Genomic DNA, 18,627 nt, shown 5'->3' on the forward strand with positions numbered 1-18,627 from the left:
GTACCCTACTTTTTCGTGGGAGACGCAGCATTTGGCCTACACACACATTTGCTCCGGCATTTTGGGGGAACAACTTGACAGTTGAGAAATGTGTATTTAATTATCGTCTATGCAGAGCAAGGAGATATGTGGAATGTGCTTTTGGCATCCTCACCAATAAATGGCGGGTGTTTCACTGACCTTTAAATGTTCGTCCAGATTTTGCAGTAAAAATGGTTAAAGCTTGCATTGTTTTACACAATTTTGTACGTCAGAGAGATGGATTTACAATTGAAGACACCTCATCCATCACTGGTTTGGAAGACTTGCCCCAAGATGCTAACATAAGAGGAGGACTGACAGCCAGTGCCATAAGGAACACACTTTGTAAATATTTTATGACAAATCCTGGAAGCGTGCTATGGCAGATGTCAAAGATATAAATTAACAAGCCTTTTAATTTTTATAGATGGTTTGTGAAAGCCTGCAACTGTATAATCTATAGTTTTGTTCATAAATAAATTACTGCTACCACTCACGTTTTTATTTGTTTTGTTTATATTTTGCACGATGTGTTTCGGGAAATAATTCCCATCTTCAAGTGCATTTTTTTCTCTAATTTGTCATTATGTATCGTGTTTTTTTGATGTGTGAGGTCTTGCACGTGTTTCTCTTATATATTACAGTAAAGAAAACAGAATGCAAGACCTAAGATGTTTTTGCATCAAGTTCCTAAAATGGTAGCTGACGAGACCATATCTGAACTCAGACTTTCCACAGGAAGTAGGACCACCAATTACCAGAATTCTGAAATGTGAATCTTGTAAACCTAGAGTTGATCTACCAAAACAGGTAAGATGTGACATGTGTCTCAGATGAAAGATGAGAAAACAAAAGGTTACTGTATTAGTTACAGCGCACAAATATGCAGTGACTAAGAAATGTGTGTAGTGACTGTGTTTAAAGCTATGTACATTTTTTTGATTCCTGGTTTAAGTAATTTACATTATGTCATTGCTGTAGTTCATACTGTTATCCATTATCAGAGTGTCAACAACTACTTTGTTACTTTAAAATCTTCAACATGTTTGCTGTGGCCAACACTTATAAATGTCAACACGAGCCACTAACCCTTGTGCTTTTAAGTTTCAGCCACAGTGAATGTGCAACCCAAGAAAATTTTTGCAATTTATTTGAAAGTTGTAATTCAGCTTCCTTTTTTCAGGAAAACTGATGAGAGTTTTATTTCTAGGCCCCTAATTTTGAAATCTGGATCCCAGCACTGCAACAAAAAGTGTACCATACACGACAGGTTCAATGCAATCTCTCCTCTCCTCAAATTTTCACCTCAGACGTGTTGGGATCACAGGAAACTGCACCAAATATGTCAATATAACACTGCAGTTCATTTTCCATACATCTGAGCAAAACCAGTTCATGCCTGCCCAAGTTTATCTCATCTAATATGTGCTGCACCTTTCATGTAACTTTAGTGTGCTTTACAATAAAATTTATATGGAAGGTTTTCTGAGTAAATTACCTATTCTATACCTACAGCTAATGCTCGTGTAACCATGTGCCATTCAGATGGGTTTACTTGTGAGTCAATACAATTGTTAGCTTTGGTTCTAGAGTGTCTCTTCAAATATACTCCCATATTAATTTTTAAGTATCTGTTCTCAGTTGCAAAACATATTATGCACTGTCAGTCAATTTCAATGCAAACATTTTAAATCATGCTTGGGAATATACCAATAACACAGTTCCAGCATACCTCAAAAATTTAATTTTAATTGCTTCAACCAAAGAGAACTAGTGACCAAGTCTTGCACTGCCATGTTTTGTGTATTAACCCGTTGGCTGGCATGAAGGTGCTGGTGGTTACAGCACATAGCTGTGCTGTGGCCAGCAGTGGTCTCATAGTAACAACCAGATATCAGCATTTTCACACTTTAATCTTACTGAGCAAAAATATTTACAAATTTATATCTGATATTGCTTCCCATTTCCAGGTAATTTTTGGGTCTGCAGTATCTTTATTTCATTGTCTTAAAAAAACCAAATGATTAAATGACTAGGAAGTTGTTCACGAATTCAGTTTTAGATACATATTTAACAAAATACATTAAACTATATAAAGGATAATTGCTCAAACAGTAATTAGCATTCTAGCTGTATTATAGATGCAAATACTTCATGCTCAAGGTTCCTAAGTGCCTGCTTAACACCCTGACTATCATACTGCTGCCACCAGCGACAGCAGAGTAGCACGCTTAATGCTGTATGCCTGACTTGGCAGTGAAGCTTCCATCACTAACCATGTCGGTAAATTTGTTAAATATAGCCTAAACTAAAACCAACAAAGGTAGCAAGGTAAACTCTCAGAGCATACTATAATCTAAAAATGTAAAATTATAACTAAAAAGACAGTTTCGATTTATGTCTACCAAGCAAATTATGCTTTGAGTCACTGATTTCTCTTGCCACAACTGACTAGTAAACATGCATACCGAAGGACAGCATTAGAGACAGCTCAGTGTTTCAATTACATTTTGTCAACTATAGGCAAAATGATAAAGGAATCAAAAGAAACAAACACTGAATTAATTTCTTTATTAACAATGCTCAGATTTCCACATCACGTTAGAGGTACCAAGCTTGATGCGTTACTCATTTTTTTACATGGCGAGTTTCCCCAGTAGGCCTATAAACCATGAAACACACAAGAAGCTACTTCTTGCTGTCTTCTCTTTTTTCAACTTCCACTTCAGAAATTCTGAAACATCCATTACAAAAACAGATTACACCATTCACAAATCTGGATTCTGCCACCGCAATTCATAGCTATTTTACTGTAAAAAATACTGATTATGATCACTGATGTAATTTTGAGCATTAAAAAGTTTTCAAGTGCACAGGAACATGTTACTTAAACTGAATATTTGATCACTACTGAATTTTGAATACAGTTACTACACAATTTCTGACCAACAAAAAGTTACAATGATTGCAACTTAAAATACTGAAGCCATTTCTTATGAGAATATGCTGTTACCACAAATAATCCACACAGATGCCCCGAAAGAAACTTTACAGTGTAGCATAGTGCATCAGAATACTGTAGGCATGTGGGTTCTGCCTTGTTGGATACCTTTATCAAGGATAATGGTGTGCCTCAGGGTTCTGTCCTGAGCGTCATCCTCTTTGCTATCGCCATTAACTCTATAATGGCCTGTCTCCCACCGAGCGTCTCCGGCTCTCTTTATGTTGACGATTTTGTCAACTATTGCAGTTCTCCATGTACCTCTCTCACTGAGCTGCATCTTCAGCACTGTCTTGATCGTCTTCACTCCTGGAGCATTGACAATGGCTTTTGCTTTTCCCCTGACAAAACCAGCTGTATGAATTTCTGGCGGCACAAATGGTTTCCCCTCTATCTCTACATCTTGGGCCTGTTGCCTTTCGTTCATTGAAACTACGAAATTGCTGGGGCTCATGCCCTATAGGAAACACTCTTGGTCCTCCCATGTATCTTATCTGGCAGCCTGCTGTACACAGTCCCTCAATCTGCTACGTGTCCTCAATGGTAGTTTCTGGGGTGCCAATTGAACCACCTTCCTCCATTCGTACTAGTCCCTTGCCCATTCGAAACTCAACTATGGGTGATTTGTTTATGCATCTGCATGCCCAACCCTCTTATGCCGTCTCAACACTACTGCTGAACTACCACTGTCCTACCACTGTGACTTTCTCCTCAGCAGTTATGCATGCCATTTGTCTGTCAAGCATGGCCACCCCTCCTATGCCTCCTTCTTTGATGATTCCTATTATCGTCAGTATGGGGCTTGTCCCTCTTCTCTGTTACCTCCTGGAGTTCACTTTCGCCACTTACTATGGTGGCTTAACTTCACACTACATGCAACTTTCCTGGTGGGTGTGAACCCTTCACCATCTTGGCTTCGTGAAGCGGCCCATGTTAACCTTCGCCTTCATTCACTTCCTAAGGACACTACTTCAGCCTCGGTCTATCGCCTCCAGTTTCATGACTGTCGCATGTAACTTCGCAATAGTACCTTTGTCTAACTGATGGCTCTCGGACTGACTGTGGGGTCGGGTGTGCCTTCGTCATTGGCACCCATGTCTTTCGATATCAGTTTCTGGTACACTCCTGAGTATCTACATCTGAGCCCTTTGCCTTGTATCGGGCTACTGAGTACATCCGGCGACACAGCCTTTCCAATTGTGTCCTCTGCTCGCACTCACTCAGTGCCCTTCAACGTCTATGTGTGCTGCACACTCCTCATCCCTTAGTGCAGCAGGTCAAGGAAAGCTGTCACTTGCTCACTCTTTGTGGAGCCAGTGTCATGTTTCTGTGGGTCCCTGGTCGTCGGTCTGCCAGGAAATGAGGCTGCTGCCAAGGCCTCTGTTCTCATACCTCAGTCCGCGAGTACCTATATTCCCTCTGATGATCTCTGTGTTGCCATCTGTCAGGAGGTGATGTCCCTTTGGTGGAATAAGCTTCGGCTTATTAAGCCTCTCCCAGCACGTTGGATGACCTCTTCTCGGCTCTCCTGCAGAGAGGAGATTAATTTGACTCGGCTGCATTTTGGGCATTGCCTTTTTAGCCATAGTCATTTGCTAAGTTGCGCTACCCCACCACTTTGTACACATTGTGCCCAAATTTTAACTGTCCACCACTTCCTGCTGGAATGCCCTTTTTTTAACAATTTATGTTCCAACTTGGGTTTGTCTTCTGATTTATAACCCGTTTTAGCAAATGACGCATGGGCTGTTGACCATGTTTTACTTTTTATCTACCGAAGCAATATGGTGAAGGCCATTTAATTTTTAGTTTTGGACCTCCATTTCTGTATGGTGTTTTTTTTTTTAGCCCTTTTTCCACCTGCCAGTTTTTAGCTGTCTCCTATTATGTCCATTAGCACTGACGTACAGTCGTTTAACTCCTCTCTGTTTCATGTTCTATAGTTTTGACTTGGGCGTGTATGACCACAGTTGTTTCATGTGCCCGAAAGCTAAACAAAACCAAACCAGTCTTTCTAAAAAGATAGATATGTCATTTTAATATGTATATGAATCTTCTTGACAAGATTTAAATTAAGAAAAGAATTGTTAAAACTTTCTTGTGTTTTCTGTATTTATGCTATTGGCTACTGCTAGTACACCATTTAGATTTCTTTTCATTTATCCATTACATGAAAATTACAGTCTTATTTTATTGAAAATCAGTATGTGTATGCATATGTGTCTGTGTGAGTTTAAATATACTCTCAACACTTTCTTATGTTGTTGTTATCTGAGGAGTTGCCTGCTGGGTATATGCGTACAACACAATCACTAGAGTCAAACCTCAGTAAACGTTCTTGTCACTTGCATGAAACATCTCTGCTTCAAACTATCCTTCACCTTGGCTATCTGATAAGTTTATTCAACACCATCCTTCATCTCAGCTGTAAAACAAGTCTCTTCATTTTTATAGCTAATTAGGAGAAAACTTACTCAGATATACAACTTCGTATTACTGTAGTAACTGTACGTACATTCTTTCTAAGGATAGACATTGTGTCAAAGCTCTATACCATTACAGATGGGGTATCCCTCTTTTTACCTTCATGCACAAAAAATATGGTACATATCATTCTCCCAATGGATTCACGTGACCAAGGTATAGACCATCCCCTCCATGGGCCTCTCCTACTGACTAAAGCAGTACAGGTCATTCCTTCCATGAATTCACCTAATCAAAGCGCAAGCCATTTGTCCTAAGGATCCACCTATCCTTTTTGTCTACTACACTTATTTTGCAATTTTTTTTGGGTACACCCAGTTTTAACATCATTAGTAAACACAGCTACAAGCCCTTTTCTACGATCTTTACTCACTTTAAATGAGAAGTTTCTCCATACTAATTTTACACGACTTTACCTGATTACTCTCTAACTCTTCTTTTTTACTTGGTACTCTTGTTTATAATCCATATAACAACATCACATATATATATTTCTGACCCCTAAGTATTCTGCTTCTACTTATTGACACATACTTTCTTTTCTTTCACTCTCTTACATATACTAGATTTAAACAACACTTGATTATTTGAGTATATTCAATGTACTTCTTTTTAATATACTAGGAGAACATAAGCATCTCATCTCCTGTTCTAAATAAATCCTTCATCAGGAACATAATTGATATTCTAACTAATATCCTGCATAACATATTTCTTGTTGAAAATAAGTTAGCACACCTCGTTAACTTGTTGGCCCTTTAGTGCACTATCTTTTGTTCTGATATGCATGTTAGCATGCCATCAATTTCCCTAGTCTTCTTCATCCTCCACGAGCTCTCCTCTCCTACAACTTGTGGTATGACTAACATATGTCATGTAATCGACACTCTGTAAAATTCTGTTAGTCTATTGTCATCATCATACATGAAATACCCTCCAATACAATCATGCTATTTTAGGTTGTAACTTCAATTATGTTTATTGTAAAGATAAGAGATCCTGCAATAGGAACTTTACATGTGGACAGAGGGAGGATAGATTTGGTACTCCTGAGAGAGAAGTAGGGAAAGGAAACAAAGACACAGGTATGTTAAAATCGAAGAAGAAAAGAAGACAGCTCTCCGTAGATAGATTCCCTTACCACCTCACACTCCAAGGACCCTATCTGCTAAGTTACGTGGGACCAGAGAAAGAAGGTGTTTGGCATTTTCTACAGGATGGCTTTGCATGGTTTCACCATTGCAGAAAACCCAGAGATTGACCCTAACAAACTACTATGAAATGCAATATAAAGGGAGGTATTTTCACATCAGTCATCAACAGACTGTCACTATAATCATTAAAGATGGCCTGTTCATATGTCAGTACTCTATAGATGTGATAACTCATTATCCCTATAAAACCAATAACATTTTACTCGTAATTCTTACATACCCTCTTTACTATATTCACAGTTTATTGAAAGCATGTTGTCATTGGTATTTCACTTTTCTATACATTTTATAGTACTATATATTCCTCCAACTCTTAACACTATCGTATGTGAATAAAAGTAAAATCATTCTCATTCTTAGTTTTTTGTGTACCGCATGTGTTTGGCAACACACAATTAAATAAATGACATGGAAATATTAACTGTCACACATTCATGATAAATTTAATCTATGGTACTCTGAAGCTCACAGACTAATTGACCATCTATTATCTTAACATAACAGTTCAATAGCCACAAAACAAGTACTAGGCACTATGCGTCCAGCTGTTGTAGACGTAGGGACTTACCTGACTGTTGTCAAGTCGAGCTCAGTCCCCTTTTGTTTCTTTGTAGTTATTTTTATGGAAGAAATGATAGTAGACATTATTACTTCATTAAAAGATCACAGGAGAGTCTCAGGCAAAACTAAAAACAGAAATATGGAAACAATTTAACAGACAGCCAATGGTCATCTGTCCACCAAAATCCCAAAGGATGTGAAGTCTCCTGGGGACTTTAAGCTTTTAAGTGTATCTATATTGTACAATCCTTTATTTTATCCTGTGTCGGATTTGGTATGTCTTACACTTTGAATGGTCCCCTGTAATGGGGGAAAAATTTATTTGCATCCTTCTGTAAGTTTGAGCTATGATGAAAATCATGCACTAATACCAGATCGTCCATTATAAAATGCAGATTCTCCTGCAGCCTCTCTTGCAATTTTTCTAGGGAATCTCTGGCAATAATGGCCACAACAAGGGTTCTCCTACAAATGTTTTATTCATAGTCTGTACCAGAGCTTATCCTGTTGACAAATGTGGTAGTTCATTTAGGATTACCTGAAATTCTGGAACTAGTTGCATCTATGTAGTATGTTTAATAGAACAGTAAGTCCTACACAACTGTCCTAATTCCTTTTGTTGTCTGCAACATCTTCCTTAGAATGAGACCTAGTATTAGTTAATTCTACTTTCTCCTGTACTGCATTACTTAAAAATTCCTGTATTCGCTTCTGCAAATGAGATAAAGCCTTGGGTGTTCTAATTATTTTCATGAATTCTATGCATTTTTCTAATGCTGTAATATGTTCCTTTGTGTCTGAGATTTGATCCTCAACCTGTTTGAATTCTTGTACAGCTTTTTGACCTACATTGTTAATCTTGCCATTTAATTCTTGAAACACTTTTTGACTTCCCCTCACACTAATTCACATTGTTAATCTATTTCACCTTTCAATTCCTTAGGTAACTTTATCAAAGTGTTTTCTGAATCTGTTAACTTAGTTTCTACTGTATTAGTCAATTCTTCCTTAAGTGCCTCTAACTTAGTGCTTACATACTTCATTTGTTGCATCAAGACTTGTAGCCAGTCATGAGCCTCTCTAAGTCTGTGGCCACGCTCTGTGTGAGTATTGGCATAAAACATAAATGTACCCTTTTATTTTCCTCACCTTCTCTCAGTTAAGAATAACATAAAAACAATGTCACAATATTTCCACAAAACGTTTTAGAGATTTGAATTTTTACAGCTCACTCGTATTGAATTGCACCCTCTGGTTGCACAGCCAATGCAACAGCAAATACAATGTGATACACTGCAGTGTGTTGTACCGCCTGGCACAGCCAGTGTCTTGAAAGAAGCAGATTCAAAAACTGCATTCTGGTGTACCATGAAACACCCACAGCATTGTTCAGATACTACTGTGTCACTGCTGTTGTTAGGGTTCAAATCTTTCTTCTTCAAACATGCAAATCTTTGAACTTTGTGAAAATTGTTCACATTGTAGTTAGAAGAAAATGCTTTTATATGCATGTCAACATTATTTTTGGAATACAGGAATTTTATTTCAGTTGTCATATTTGTTAGTCAACAACTGTAGAACTGTGGATTGTTTTCAAATTTCTTTACTTGCCCAGAATATATCAGTTAACTTTCTTCACACTACTTTGTAAAGAGCTTTTTGACAATGCAGTTATATTCTTCTTAGTTTCTTTATTTTCTGTTTCTCTTGGCCACACTGTAATCTATCATTTATTAATCTTCAAAATCTTGAAAATTTACACTTCATACCTTCTTCCTTCTCACTAATGCTTTGTGTTCTGATCACTGGGAGCCAAAATGAATTGTTTCTGGAACTCTTCTTATTTGTCTGAAGCTGAATCAGAACACTCACATTTGACCTGTCATCCAAAGTATCATGTATTGATTTACCTATCGTGTAATTCAGTTGCCACTAATTATCTTCTTTAAGTGAATGTCCTGAAAAGCAGTATGTCTGTAGAGTTGTGTGTAGCCGTGGAAAGACTTCAACTCTTTCCCTTTGCAACTGGTCGAAGGAAAAAGGATATCTACTCTAATTATGAAATGACGTCAACATTTCTTCATTGATTGTCTTGTATTTGTTTCAGTGGGTATACAGATCACAATTACTTTGTAACTTGAAGCAGACACAATATAAATTAAATTCAACATCTGCCTTGAAGCCTCAACAAGAAGTAAGTGACATTTCATGTTCGTTACTGTTTACATTCTTGGAGAGCATGTCTGCTCCTTGTTCAGTCAAGAAACCGCCAAGCCATGACATAAAAACAGAAAAGGCCCTGCCCACAACAGGTGGAGATGTCTACTTGCCATCGCGCCTTGTCAATTACTTGAACCACACAACTCTCTATTCAACCCTGCATAACCATGAAACAAAACAACCATGCACAGTTAGTATTTCAAGACTTATTCCTTACCATCTTTCCTTGTCATAAATAGGCAGTGGAAAATGGCATTTGCCTAAATGGCATGTAACACGCACTATTCACAAAGAATTCTCCAAATTGACAGAGCATAAAGAGACTTACCAGGACAGTGCTGACTTATGACAGAGGCATTTTCATACATGCTTGACCTAATAGATGTCTGAGATTCAATAATAGGTTATGATTACCCTGCATCATGTAGCTTGATGAGCATGACAGAACCAAGTATCAGTAAAATAAATATAAATAATCTATTATGACTACATCATTTAAAGGAAAGAGGCTACACATATGTAGTGAATGTAAAGTAGAAAAGTAAAGTGAACTTGTTAATTTCTCTCCATATCTGTATTCAAGGGCACGGCAACAATAGTAAAGTATCTTTAAATTGAAAAAAGGGGAAGATACTCATTAATTTTTTAAGAATAGGATGAAATCAAAGTAAGTTAAATGGAGGCTCCCCAAGAATCTTGTGTTAACATTATGCATTAAATGTGCTATGAAATGAAATAAACTCAAGTAAATGAGATTTTAAAACTAATGTAGATTACACAGATAAGATACCTATGCAACTAGGAACAAGATAATGAAAGATGCATACTGTTAAAGGCATTACACCATTTTGTTTCTATTTAAGAGTAGTGTATTGGCAGTACAGCTTATTCTAGTTAAAGGAAGTTATTATATTTGTGACAAAATAAAGAATTCATAGATTTAATCGAAGAGAAGAGACTGCGGAATACATTTAAAACAAAGATTTAAATGAAAAAGAAGACTCCTAGAAACAAGGTGATAAAAGAATGTTCTAATATTGTCAATAAGCAGGAGAGCCATGCTCTTGTCCAAGTTTGTGGATGCAAATGAAAGCTATATGTACGGCATTAGAGAGAATTACATAGATAAACATTAGTGTTACATTAATTTGTATTCAATAAATTGCAGTTGTTAAAGTAAGTTAACCAGGAAAACTTTTACTACATTTTTCATCTCATTGGGGGGATATAAGAAGTGACATTTCAGTTTTGACAAAAAGATATATCACATCTCTTGAGCCTTCATAATGATGAAAGGTGCTTGGAAGATTTGAAGAAAGTTCATTTTATTAGCAGTTAAGTTTTGAATGTCACACTGTGGGGAGAATAGTTTGCAATAAGTACAGGTGTGATGAAAGACACAGGCACATCACATCTACAAGGTGGGACGGAAAGTTAGCTTCTCCACCTACTGTGGGCCTGCTTGTTCCCTGACATTGTGGCTTGGAGTTGTGTTGCACCCACAGAGAAAGGGATTTCTTTGACAACAATGTAAACAGCATAACAAGCAAAAATCCACTGCACTGTCAGTTCAATCCTATATGAAGTAAGATGATGTAAAGTCAGTCATACTAACATAGACTGAAAGTTATTGTGAATGGAAGTAATGAGTTATTGTATTAAGAATATTAAATACAAGAGTTAACGTGATATTCTTCTGAGTTATTTAAATAGTTTGGAGGAAAATCCATGCTCACTTATAGCACCCAAACAATGCAAAGGGAGATGAAGTCCATAAATGGCTAATGGAGTATGGTTACTTGGTCATGCCTTGCATACAACTGCAAGAAATTTTATCAGTACATGTCAACATCAAGGCCAAGAGGGTGACAGATAACAATTTCCACAAATCACACTTCCTTGACCATGTTTTACAGCATTAAATGACTGGACAATTTCAATTTCAATTTCTTGATTAAATATCGGTAGCTCAACAGGCAGAAGACATACTTTGTTGGTGCTGCACATTGTAGTGATTTTGACAGATAAACTCATGCTGCACTGTTTTCTTCGGCATGCCAGTGTAGAAATTAGTACGGAAACATTTAAATGAAAAATTTGTACAGTTCGCACATTTATTTGTATATAAGTCAGAATTACTACTCCGAGTGTCTGCCTTTCAGGAGGAGAGAGTATGGCAGGTGTTCATGGAAGATGATGTTCTTGACAACAAACCCTCACAATACTTACATCACTTAAGATGCAAAGTGGACAATCACACCATGCCAGATGCACTACTATGCAGAATATGGAGCAGTAGGACACCAGCGCAAGTGAAAGTGACAATAGCCTCTCAAACCAAAATATACTTAGAAGAAGTGGCCACGCTGGCTGACAAGATACACTATGTGATTAAAAGCATCCAGACACCTGACTGAAAATGACTCACAAGTTCGTGGCCCCCCTCCATCAGTAATGCTGGAATTCAATATGGTGTTGGCCCACCCATAGCCTTGATGACAGCTTCCACTCTCGCAGGCATACATTCAATCAGGTGCTGGTAGGTTTCTTGGAGAATGGCAGCCCATTCTTCACGGAGTGCTGCACTGAGGAATATATCAATGTCGGTCAGTGAGACCTGGCATGAAATCAGCATTCCAAAACATCTCAAAGGTGTTCTATAGGATTCAGGTCAGGACTCTGTACAGCCCAGTCCACTGTGTAGCCACTCTGCCACAGGCCTTGCATTATGAACAGGTGGTTGATAATGTTGAAAGATGCAGTTGCTATTCCTGAATTGCTTTTAAACAGTGGAAAGCAAGAAGGTGATTAAAACATCAATGTAGGCCTGTGCTGAGACTGTGCCATGCAAAACAACAAGGGGTGCAAGCCCCCTCCATGAGAAACACGACCACACGACAGGACCGCCTCTGAATTTTACTGTTGGCACTACACATGACGTTCACCGGGCATTCACCATACCCACATCCTGCCATAGGATCGCCACATTGTGTACCATGATATGTAACTCCACACAATGTTTTTCAACTGTTCAATCATCTAATGTTTATGCTCCTTACACCAAGTGAGGTGTCGTTTGGCATTTACCGGCGTGATTTGTGGCTTATGAGCAGCTGCTCAACCATAAAATCCAAGTTTTTCCACCTCCTGCCTAACTGTCATAGTACTTGCAGAGGATCCTGCTGCAGTTTGGAATTCCTGTGTGATGGTCTGGATAGATTATTACACATTACGACCCTCTTCAACTGTCGGCAGTCTCTATCAGTCAACAGGCGAGGTTGGCCTGTACTCTTTTGTGTTGTATACGCCCCTTCATGTTTCCACTTCACTAGCACATCAGAAACAATGAACCTAGGGATGTTTAGGAGTGTCAAAATCTCGCATACAGACGTATGACACAAGTGACACCCAATCACCTGACCGTGTTTGAAGTCCACATGTTCTGTGGAGCACCCCATTCTGCTCTCTCATAATGTCTAATGACAACTGAAGTTGCTGATATCGGGTACCTGGCAGCAGGTGGCAGCACAATGCACCTAATATGAAAAATATATGTTTTTGGGAGTGTCTGGATACTTTTTGAGTACATAGTGTACAAGATGCTATTGTGCCTGCTTCTGGATTTGATGCTACTGTTATGTGCATCAGCACCACAACAGAAACAAAACCTGATTGCAACAAGCTTTCAAAAACAGTGATGGCACTGGAGCAACAATTACATAATGGCTTGATGAGCAAAATTGATGTTCTGTCTAATCAACATAGTAAACTCCTTGCTGATTGCAGTGCTAAAAGTAATTACCAACGGTGGTCGCGGAGCCGCTCCAGCCATGACACATCCCATCATGATGACACCCAAGTCATGGATATAGGTTCATATCATCAGCAATTTTGGAATCAAGCCCATAAGTGCAATGTGAATAAGGAAATGTTAAGCACCAAGCATAAGTCAATGCACCTGTCTGTCGCTATACCTGCCTGTGTCCCACTGACCTTAAGTCGGGCTGAAAATTCTTAATATATATCAGTTCAGATTTAAGTATTCTGCTGTGGGACAAGGCACATAAGTATCACCTGGTCACCTTAAAGCTGACAGTGGTTGACAGTTCTGATATTCAAACATATGGCACACAGCATATGGAATTAGACCTGAGGCTGTGTTGTGCATAACATAGAAAATTGTCATCACCGGTGTAGTGGAAACAATCATAGATTTCACCCAATACCACCTGCTGCCCCATGTCGCTGATGCCTGCCTTTGGGACACAGTCACTGGTCTGTCAGTGACCAGATATCAACGTCGTGCGGCCAACTGTGATGTCAGTCTCATCCAGGCAGCAGCAGGCAAGTTCACCAAGCTACTCAATCAGTCCTGGCATTTACCAGGCCTCCCGGGGGGCCCTCGCAGGCATGCCAAAGTACTCTTCATTATATTAATACCACTGCACGTCCCCCATTTTGTGTGGGCCCAGGTGGTTGGCCCCAGACAGATCTGCCATAGCCAAGGCTAAGTTTGAAGCTATGCTGGCGGAAGGGATAACATGCCTGTCCATTGGTGCATGATCAAGTCCATTGCACCTGATCCTCAAAAAGAATGGTGCACAGCAGCCATGTGGGGATACCCGCACTTTTATAGGACTACACCAGATCATTAGCCAGACCTACACGAAAAAAAAAAAAAGATTACAACCGTGCATTGAGTGGGAAATGAATGTTTAGGGCCACTGACTGCGCCAAAGAATGTACACCAATTCCTGTGGCCAAGAAAGACACTCCCAAGACAGCAATAATTACAACTTTTGGTTTATTTGAGAGCATGTTTTGACCTTTGGCCTTAGAAATGCAGCACAGACCTGGCAGAGATTCATCAATTCAGTACTATGAAGACTGCCACATAGTTTTGCTTACCTTGATGACATTGTTTTGCTTACCTTGATGAAGTCCTCATCTTTTCAGAAATGCCAGAATTATACCAGCAGCGTGCGTTACTCAGGTTTTCAAATGTCTCACTATGTACGGCATCATTCTAAATGTTGAAGCGTGTGTTTGGACAACCAAAGGTGACTTTCTTGGGACGGTGCATTTCTTCAGAAGGCTTGTGCCACTACCAGAAACATCCACGACTGGCTACAGCACAAGAGTTGCGTACATTCCTTGGCATGATTAATTTTTACCAATGCCACATCTACCACAGGATGTTAAAGTGCAGGAACCACTCATGGCTGCACTGTCAGATCTCAAGGCAAAGTGCAAAGCATCACTGCAATGGACCCCAACAACGATCGACGCATTTGAGGCAGCCAAGAAGACTTTTGTCAACACTGTGCTCCTCACACACCCTACCAGAAATGCATTCCTGGCATTAGTTGAAGACACCAGTCAAACAGCAATCAGAGTGGTACTTCAGCAACGTGTTGGCAACACATGGCAACTTCTTGCCTTCTTTTTTGTGTAAACTGACATCCAGCACAGCAAAGATGGAGTATGTACAATCGCGACTTGTTAGCCATGTATGAAGCAGTAAAGTACTTCCGCACCCCACTGGAAGCAAGAACCTTTACCATATATACCGATCACAAGCTGTTCAAGTATGCCTTCTGGCAAAACAATGACAAGTGTTCACCAAGGCAATTGCCGGCTGAAATACATAGTGCAATTCTCAACCAACAAACAACACATCTCAGGCCTCAATAACGTGGTGGTTGACTTTTTGTCTCAGGTTAGCACAGTCACGGAGACTGTCAATCTTTCACATCTATGCGACGTGCAACAGACCGATCAGGAGCTCCATTACCTTCCGTATGATACCCAGATTAGCCTGCAGCTCAAACTTTTCAATGTACCTGCAACTCTATTGTAATACTTCCATGGGAAAAGACCACCTACACACAAGTGGATTTTCCATGGCCTGCACGATCTTTGCCACCCAGGCATCAGAGTTGATGAAACTTGTTGCCTCCCATTACATTTGGCCAGGTATCCAAAAGGATTGTTGGCAGTTGACCCACTTTTGCATAGCATGCCCACGAAGCAAGATTACACGGCACACGCACCTGCCCATTGGCAACTATCCGGAGGTCACTGAGAGATTCACCCACATTCACCTGGACGTCTTGAGACCCCTACCCCTGTCAGAAGGACAGCAATGTCTATTAATAATTATCGATAGATTCACACAGTGGCCTGAAGCAATCCGTAGACAATACCTCTGCTGAGATACTGGCAGCAGCATTTATGACGCAATGGGTTGCGCGATTTGATTGTGCACTACATATAACAACTGACAGAGGGTGCCAGTTTGAATCTGAACTTTTCACATGGATATGCAAATTATGTGGCGCAGCACACCATCTGACCACAAGCTACCACCCAGCCAGAAATGGGATGGTGGAGCGCTGGCACTGCTCCTCGAAAGCAGTGCTAATGTGCTATGATACGAATTGGACCACGACCTTACCCCCTTGCACTTCTCAGACTACGAACAGTATACAAGCCATACTTTGATGTGTCACGGGTGGAGCTCATTTATGGAGAGACACTTCATCTACCAGGGGAATCTGTTAAGAGCATCATCGGGAGATCTTTTACATCAACCAGAATTAATAACTTAACTCAGATAATAAATTGCTTAAATGCAACCTCAACTGGCATTATGACACAGTTCAAGTCCTTCATTTGTTCATAAAGAATTAACAAAAAGCACTCACATCACTCTTCGACAAGATGGAGTTAAAGCACCTCTCACACCACCATATAGGGGACCTCAAACTGTCCTCGTTCATATGGATACAACAATGGACATCCTGCTAAATGGCAAACACAGCACCATCTCCATCAATTGTGTCAAGTTCACGTTTGTGTCTGATGACTTTTTGACACAACCCTTCCTTCTATGATCAAACTACTGTCTGATGAACCACACATACCTCAGCTGCTGCACCAAATGCAGTCGGACCGGCACGTCCATTTTTCATCAAGATTTCTCAATGGCATCACGGCTGATGGAAGCAGATGATGCTCTGCTTCTCCACATATGACTGATGTGGTGATGGCAGAGATCGCACATTCTGCGGCATGATCAGCTGATCACTAAGTTCCATCAAAGAAGTTTGCACGCTTGCCCCCTGGGGTGCTGAGCATGCCCTTATTCCATGCCTAAGAAGAGATGCTATTAAACTCTATGCTTTCAGTTTTTAATATTAACATTCCATTGTTACATGTCATAGTGACAAGTGTGCTTATCCTATTGTTTTCCCATAAATGTTCCTGTTCTCAGCATACACAAGTTTCCTTTACATAGCTGAGAGTTTTTTTTATATGGAAGAAAAATAATGCTCTTATTTGCCACAGGCTATACACCCACATGTTACATGCAATTTAGTGGCTGTCTTATAGCCCTAAAAGTTAAGCTTCATAGTAATTTTTTCACATGTTTCTGTGTTGCCTTAATGGAAATCTAATTTTGGTATTTGCTTCAGTTCTTATAGGGAATTAGCAACTCTTTATTTCAACAGATTAAAAGATAATCAGTGGGCTTAATTTAAAGTTATTTGTTCACTTCCTTGTAACACACCACAGCAGCCAAAATGCAGCCTCACTTTGACTGCTGTTCTTGAACACGGAGCGAGTTGGTTGATGATCACAAGCAGCTGGAAATCACCCGATTACTGTAAAATGATTGGCGCTGCTGCGAATCGGTGATTTGGAAGACCTCCCGAGAGTTGTGCACCTGTGATACTGGTACCAGAGGTACCTTTAGCACTATTCCAGCCTGTGAATCCTGTCTCCTCTTCAGAAAGTATGGGATCTGTCATTAATTGCCCACGTGACTGCTAGTGGCATGTCAATGGTAGATCTAGTGGTAGATCTAGGTGTCCTGCACAAGGTGGACGAGTACCAGGGAGGCATCAGGATGTTGTACCAATCCACCTAACCAACAGGTTTGAGGTGCTGTCTCACTAAAACTGGGTCAGTGGGTCTCACTTCATCTGATTTTGTGGAAATTGTTTTGTCCAGTGTCAAGAGGAGGCACTTAAGGGTAGGGATCTATTAGTCATAGGCAGTTCAAATGAACAGCAAAGCCAGGGACAGGAAAGGACACCAGGTGCACTCAGTGTGTATGGCTGAGAGGGGAGGGGGGGGGGGGTGCATTCAATATGCTAAAGAGGCTACTCCGACAGCTACTGAGGGAATAGGGTCCAACCAACTGCAAATTGTGGCACACATTGGACAAATGATACCTTTTGTCTGGGCTCCAAGGTCATATTTGGGTCAGTCCAGTGACTGGTATTGACAGTTGAGAGGACCAGCCTTGTCCAAGGAATTACAATAAATTTCACATTTTGCAACATTATCCTCAGAATTGGCAGTGGTCCTTTGGTTCTGACTCGAGTGGATGGACTGGACCAGAGACTTTGAAAGTTCTGTGACAATCTAAGCTGTGATTTCTTGGACTTGAATCATATGGTTGAGAACTGTAGGGTCCCCCTAAATGGGTCAGGTGTGCACTACACTGCAGAGACTGCTACTCTGGTTGTTTATTGTGTGTGGGGTGAACACAAGTGATTTTTAGATTACGTGACTCTCCATCCAATCCAGATAACAACAGCTGTAGGAAACCCATAAGTATCAGTGTAAGATTGAAAGAAATGCCTCTCACAGGTGACAGTGCTAAAATCCTCATGCTTAACTACTGAAGCATTCCCAACAAACTGCCAGGTTTTGAAGCGCTCATGAAAAGTGTAGCTCACAGAAAGTTGGTTGAAAACTGAAATTGATAGCAGAGAGATTTTTGGGAAAAATTTAAGCCTATATCGAAAGGATAGGCAAATGGGAAATGTATGTGGTTTATTTGTTGCAGTAGAAAGGAATCTCACATCCACTGAGACAGAAATTGAAGCTGCATGTGAGACTGACTGAACATGGCTCAATATCAGGGGTAGGCATATAAAATGATAATTGTATACTTCCATCGCCCCCAGCCTCATCTCGTGATGTAACTGCAAATTTTACAGGAAACTTCAGTTCTCTTGCTCGTAAGTTCCCCAGTCATATTGTAATCATTGATGGAAACTTTAATAATTCCACAATTAATTGAGAAAATTACAGTTTTGTTAGTGGTGGGTG

The sequence above is a fragment of the Schistocerca cancellata genome, chromosome 5 (genome assembly GCF_023864275.1).
Source record: "Schistocerca cancellata isolate TAMUIC-IGC-003103 chromosome 5, iqSchCanc2.1, whole genome shotgun sequence".
NCBI classification, from domain to species: Eukaryota; Metazoa; Arthropoda; class Insecta; order Orthoptera; family Acrididae; genus Schistocerca; species Schistocerca cancellata.